We start from the raw sequence: 6,921 nt of genomic DNA on the forward strand, positions 1-6,921 counted from the left end.
GGTGGTTGCACAGTGAGTCTACAGTTTAAAAAAAAGTGGTCAGCTGATGGCTTCGGAGGACAGCGTGTGTTCTTCTTCGCCACTCCCGGTCAGCACGGGGGTCGTAGCGGTGAGCTGAGCCTAAAAATAACTGGATATGCCAAATTGGGAGAAAATAATTGGCAATTACTAAATAAAAAAAAAGAAAAAAGAAATGGACTTGTATGTGTTATTCTCTATTTTTAAAAAATAATAATTTCATTTCATTTTGGGTGCTGCATTAAATTCACTAAGTGTTTAAACTACTAAAGTTTAATATTTAATGTGTACAAAGTGAGTTTATTTGATTTGTTAATTCTTGAAATATTTGTGTAATTTATATAACAAACTTGGATAACAATTTTTACCAGCATAGCTGTTAATTTTACATTTGCATTGTGGTGAAGTTGTTCCTAGATCATAATCATATATATATATATATATATATATATATATATATATATATATATATATATATATATATATATATAAATTTTTTTGTCACAATCATTTAATTTCTATGTTCAAACTATACAGATTGCATGCAGTTCAAGCAATTATAAATGTGGCAGTTTCAGTCTACTTCAGTCCATCCACGGGCAGAACTTTCCACTTTCATCTCTCTCTCTCTCTCTCTCTCTCTCTCTCTCTCTCTCTCTCTCTCTCTCTCTCTGTTTTTAGTTGAATCGCTCAAGAAAAATCTGTTGGACAAACAGGGAGCAGCAGAATTCCTACTAAACTCTCTCAGGATGGAGCAGGAGAGAGCAGCGGACCTCGACTTGAACCTGACCAGAGAGAGGACCAACACAACTGACCTGCAGGAGCGACTATCCACCACCAAGGAGGACCTGCAGCAATCCTGGGCAGGCAAAGAAGTAAGTGCAAACTAGACTTTCGATTTTAGATGTGACCTTGAATGGCAAAAGAGTAAAAAAAACAATAACATTTTTAGGTTAAAAATACAATTGCAGCTTATTTGTACAGTTTGTACAGAGCATTTGCACACACTGAGGTCACCCTAGCTCCAGTGGGAATGCTAGATAAGCACATTTTGTCATTTGTTTTTGAAGCTGACACTTCTGTTTATTCTTGAAGGAACTGCAGATCTCCCTGGAGCAGGAAAAGAAGAAGGCTGGCCAGCTCTCTGCAGCCCTGGAACAAGAGCGGTCGATCAGCTCCACCCTCCGTGAGGCACTAAAGACAGAAAGATCACACTGCCAGGATCTGGTGTCTGAACAGAAGAACAACCAGTTACAGATTGACCAGCTCTCTGCAGCCCTGGAACAGGAGAGGTTGACAAACGCCAACCTCTGGGAGGAGCTGGTGAAAGACCGATCACACTGCGAGGACCTTATCTCTCAGCAGGAGAGCAAGGCATCCCAGATTGAGAAGCTTTCTGCAGAACTGGAAGAGGAGAGAGCATCCAACTCAGGCCACTGTGAGGAGCTGGAGGCAGAGCGGTGTCGCTGTGAGGCTGTCATCTCTGAAGAGCGCAGCAGACTGATCCAGATTGAGCAGCTGTCTGCAGAACTTGAAGAAGAGAACATCAGCCTCTACAATGGGCTAGAGATTGAGCACTCACGCTGCCAGGAACTCAAATCCCAGCTTGAACGGGTCTCTGCAGAGCTCTCAGAAGCAAGCATTTCCAACACCAAGCATTGTGAGTCTCGCTGCCAGGACCTTGTTTCTGAGCAGAGGAGCAAGGACTCTGAGATTGTCCAGCTCTCTGCAGCTCTGGAGCAAGAGAAGACATCCAACAGCACCCTCCATGAAAAGCTACAAGCAAAGCAGTCTTATTTTGATACTCTGATTGCTGAAGAGCGTAACAGACTGATCCAAATTGAGGAGCTCTCTGCAAAACTAGAACAAGAGAACAACAGCCTCTACAATGAGCTAGAGATTGGGCACTCACGCTGCCAGGAACTCCAATCCCAGCTTGAACGGGTCTCTGCAGAGCTCTCAGAAGCAAGGATGACCAACATCAACTTCAGCAAGAGCCTACAGACAAAGCAATCTTGTGGTGAGGATCTAGTCTCTAAAGAGCCCAGCAAACAGTCATTGTCTTTGAAGGACTACAAGATTAGGGATGAGCAGCTCTCTGCCGCCCTGGAACAGGAGAGGTTGACAAACGCCAACCTCTGGGAGGAGCTGGTGAAAGAGCGATCACATCGCGAGGACCTTATCTCTCAGCAGGAGAGCAAGGCGTCCCAGATTGAGCAGCTCTCTACAGAACTGGAAGAGGAGAGAGCATCCAACACAGACCTATGTAAGGAGCTGGAGGCAGAGCGGTGTCATTGTGATGCTGTCATCTCTGAAGAACGCAGCAGACTGATCCAGATTGAGCAGCTGTCTGCAGAACTGGAACAAGAGAACATCAGGCTCTACAATGAGCTAGAGAGTGAGCACTTACGCTGCCAGGAATTCGAATCCCAGCTTGAACAGGTCTCTGCAGAGCTTTCAGAAGCAAGGACTTCCAACACCAAGCATTATGAGGATCTGCATGCAGAGCAGTCTCGCTGCCAGGACCTTGTTTCTGAGCAAAGGAGCAAGGACTCTGAGATTGTCCAGCTCTCTGCAGCTCTGGAGCAGGAGAAGACGTCCAGTGCCAACCTCCGTGATAAGCTGCACACAGACCAGGCCCTCTACCAGGGCCTGGTTTCTGAAGGTCAGATAAAACAGTCCCAGATTGACCAGCCTTCTGCAGCTCTTGAGCAGGAGAGGACCAGCTTCAACAAGGAGCTGGAGAGGGAGCACTCTCGCTACCTGGCCCTCATTTCTGAGGAGAAGAACAGGCAGAATGAGATACACCAGCTCTCTGCTTTACTGCAGCAGGAGATGTCCAAGAAGGATGATATCTTGGAGCATCTGAAGACAGAGCAGTCTCGATGCCAGGCTCTTATCTCTGAAGAGAAGAACAAACAGTCCCAGATCGATCAGCTCTCCGCTGCTTTAATGGAGCTGAGGGTGGCGGTAAAGTCCAAGAAAAATATGGAGGAAGAAAGTGTCCACAGGTGGCAACAGATCATCACTGAGCACCAGGATTTCATAAAGCAGTTACGGTCCACCCTGGCCAAGGAGAGAAAGCGTAGAGAGAAGCTGGAGGCCATCATTGAAGACGAGGAGCGGATGAGCAAGGAGAATTCTCAGATCCACACCCTGCTGACACAAGCCCGAGAGCAGAAGGTCTGTCTGGACAGGGAGAGGCAGCAGGGAGTCCTTCTGAGGGCAATGCTCCAGCAACTCCAAAATCAGGCCCAAGAGCAGATCTCCAATCTTGAGATGGAGAGGCAGCAGGGAGTCAGGCTGAGGAACGAGCTTGAGAAGGTCAAGAGTCAGCTCCGGGCCATGCAGGAGATAGACAGGCAGAGAGATGAACGAACAAGGCTGGGGAAGGACAAGGAACTATCTGTCATCAGCGAGCTGCAGTGGGAGGGGTTGGGCTGCCTGGCCTTCATCTCTAAGCAGCAGAGCAAGCTGTCCCAGATCACAGAGGAGCTCAAGGCTTCCAACCTCCTCAAGGAACTGAAGACTGAGCCATCTCTCTGTGAGGCCCTGCAGGTGACTGGGCTTCAGCACCTACTGGACACAGAGCAAGGCCACCCCATTGAGCTCAGAGAACATCACAGGAGAATGGAGTGGGCAGAGAAGGAGGTGGTGGCAAGGAGTGAGAGACAAAAACAGGTAAGGTGGTAGGAGTAATTGCAATATACAGCCATCAGGTGGCACTAAAGGCTATTAGAATCAATAAGCCTGCTGTTCTGTTTTGGATTTTTTATTTCTATCTTCCTGTTTTCTCAATTGATTGGTGGTATTGTAACAAGGTTATGCAATGCCGTTATGGATTCTGACCCTTGTAGGTGAGATTAAAAGCTCTATAACCACACATGCTCGCAAGCCTGGCTCTTTTGAATAGGGCACTTGCTTGCTTATAAAACACTCATTAGTATTAAGCCTTAGTAATAAAAAAATAATAGTAATAATAATATGAAAGCTAAAGATTTGAGAAATAACAGGCAGTGTAATCTAATTGTGTCTCATTGGTTTTACTTTACAGGAGCAGCAAAAGCAGCTATACTATCAGCACCTGCAGGCTGGCAATGCAAGACTGTCACTGAAGCACCCAAAAAAGGTTTTGCTTCTTGAGCAAGGCATGTCTCCAGGCTTGGAGAGAGCGCTGACGCCCCTCATTGCACAGCCAGTGACCAGTCTCAGGGTCCCTGCACAGCACCTTCGCCCCTTGCAAAAATTCAGATCAGCAGCCAGGGCACTAATTGCAGTATCTAGGTTAGAAAGTGCATGAAGATAGGAAGGGCAGTGCATGTTATTTTTATGTTGTTCCAATACTTACCAGTTGCAATCACTTAAAGTTAAGAAAAAAGGAAAACTTTCAGGTAGACAGAGGCTTTGGATAAAAGCTATTCTTTGTTAAAGTTTTACCTGAGAATTGGGTGCTTAAAAGCTATGGAATGCTGAGTCTTGATATGACTACAAGCAAGCAGCTATGTATATTAATTAATTATAATTCTCATCTTAACTAATGTATGATTCTTCTTTAGATTCACTTTGAATATCATTTTCTGCTGCAAGTAAAGTGCGTTGGTGTTTATTACTTCTATAATTTTTTTTTCATCATGCACACAGGATGAAATTATTGGCAAACAGAATAAAGATAACTTCAAAAGGGCAGCACCTGGTTCCTTCAATAGACAGTGCTGGGATAGAAATGTTCTTACAGCAATCTGCAGCTGTGCACCCCACTTCTATCAAAGATATTGGGGGGGCCAAGGGTGCAAGCCTTCTGCCAGGGACTTACGTCACACAGATGCATAACTGCCATCTTCACAACAGGTAAAAACAAGGGTGCAAAATGCAGGGGTGATATTTTGTTTGTGTTTTAAATTGCAGTTGTCAGCATTGAGGAACACTGCACAGTTCTGCCACATGGTTTGCTTATCCCACTGTGTTGAATCTTATTACAAGGCAATTTACTAAAACGTTTCAAAGATAGCCTGTCGTCTGCACTGCTGTAATGAGACAGAAGGGCTGAGCTAGTTTAGTAAAGTATAAAAAGGATCATTTAACGGATAGGTTTTGATTGCAATATTATACACGGGCTATACCCAAATGTATTTCATGTTTCATATCGTTATTTATTTATTGAATTAGTTACGCAAACTTTAAGTAACCTTTTCATTTTAACCACAGCGTGTCTGCGTATCTATTCACTCATATTTGTGATTTGTTTATCGTACACTACCAGGTGGCTGGAATATTTGACAACTTAACAAATCCATCCCTTTGTTTCACGTCACTTTTTTTTCCTTCTATCTTTTATGATATTTAGGTCCTGCCAACGTCAGACAACGTCAAACGAGAGACACACAACTACCTTCACTGAGAACCTAACCGGCTCGCTGGTTGAAAACGTCCGTCGCTTAGAGACTATCCAGAAATGCTTAGAGGACCTGCAGTCAGGCAAAACTATTCAAACAGCGCTCCACAGCCATGAAAGCATTCTCTGTACATTGATAAACAGCGGCATCTAGCGGCTAAATAATGATTTCACAAACCAGTACAGTAAAAACCTCTTAGATCCCCACATTCCATTATCTGTTTTGAATGTGGCTGTTAATTCATTTTGGTATACCTTTCTTTTTAGTAGAAAACAGACTTTTTTTTTTTATTGTGTTTTATAGCATTACCTCAGGTGCCTTTGGTGAGATCTGACCGCGCTCCTGTAGAAGAACGAACAGCCTTATCCTTCCCCTTTCTTTACCCAGGGTTATTATAGTTGAATTAATATACATACAAATAAATATATTTATATAGAGAAAAAAACACTACGAGATTCCAAATCGCACTAAAGTATAGATGTATATAACAAATATAGCAATTTTGCATGATGTTATTTGCACCCAGAACAACGGTAATTAATGGCAGGTGGTGTACGCTGCGACACACATTAAAACACATGCACACATTTCCCCACTATTACACTGGGTACCCTACACAGTCATCAATAAACCATTCTTTTTTTCTACAGAGAAAATTACGAAGTCATATTATCGGGTGTAATTAAAAATCTCTTTATGATAAAAGCTGAAGATGTATTTATTTATTTTGTATAAATTGTTTAAAATTAGTTTTCTGTAACGTTATTGGTGAATGCATATTAGCAAGGGGTTTTAAATAGGCCATAAACTATTAAATTAATAATTGAAAGTACAAACCTAGCAAGCTAAGTGCACTTTGAAAGGATTGTGTTATAACCCATACACAGTAAGAAGAAATATTTCAGCACGGTCTGAATAAACAAAACACAACTATAGTATACTTTACATGATCCCAAAGGTGGCATTGTGCATTATTTTATTACCTTTGCTATTAATTAGGTTAATTACAGAGCTGTGCAGAACAGAACACCTATAGTAATTTAAATATACTGTAACAAAATCGTACGACTCAGTTTGCAAAGTTTAGAATTGGCAAGAATCTTGAGCAAGAGTATTCAAGACTTGGTCGGGGTTTAATTTGATTAATTAAAAATAATAATAATAAGGGCATGGGTGGACCAAATAGCTTGTTTATGACCAACCAATTTTAAACGTGGTATACGTCCTAAGAAAAGGGGACAGCACTATGTACCCTGTTTGTCAAACCTCATACAAAGAACGGAGTGTGGCGATTCAAAACCAGACCCGGTATTGCATTCTCTTGCTTTAACAATAGATGGCGCCGTTTCTCAAAGTTTCAGGGTAGCGCATCGCACGTCTACATTTATTCATACATACAGTATTATTGCAGAATGGTGTTTGCTTTACCAAATCGACACATCGACTTTAGTTAGCATGTTGTGTATTCATTGCTAACATGTGTCGTGTTCGGTTTGAATATTTGAACCAG

Source organism: Polyodon spathula, chromosome 27, assembly GCF_017654505.1.
Source record: "Polyodon spathula isolate WHYD16114869_AA chromosome 27, ASM1765450v1, whole genome shotgun sequence".
Lineage (NCBI taxonomy): Eukaryota > Metazoa > Chordata > Actinopteri > Acipenseriformes > Polyodontidae > Polyodon > Polyodon spathula.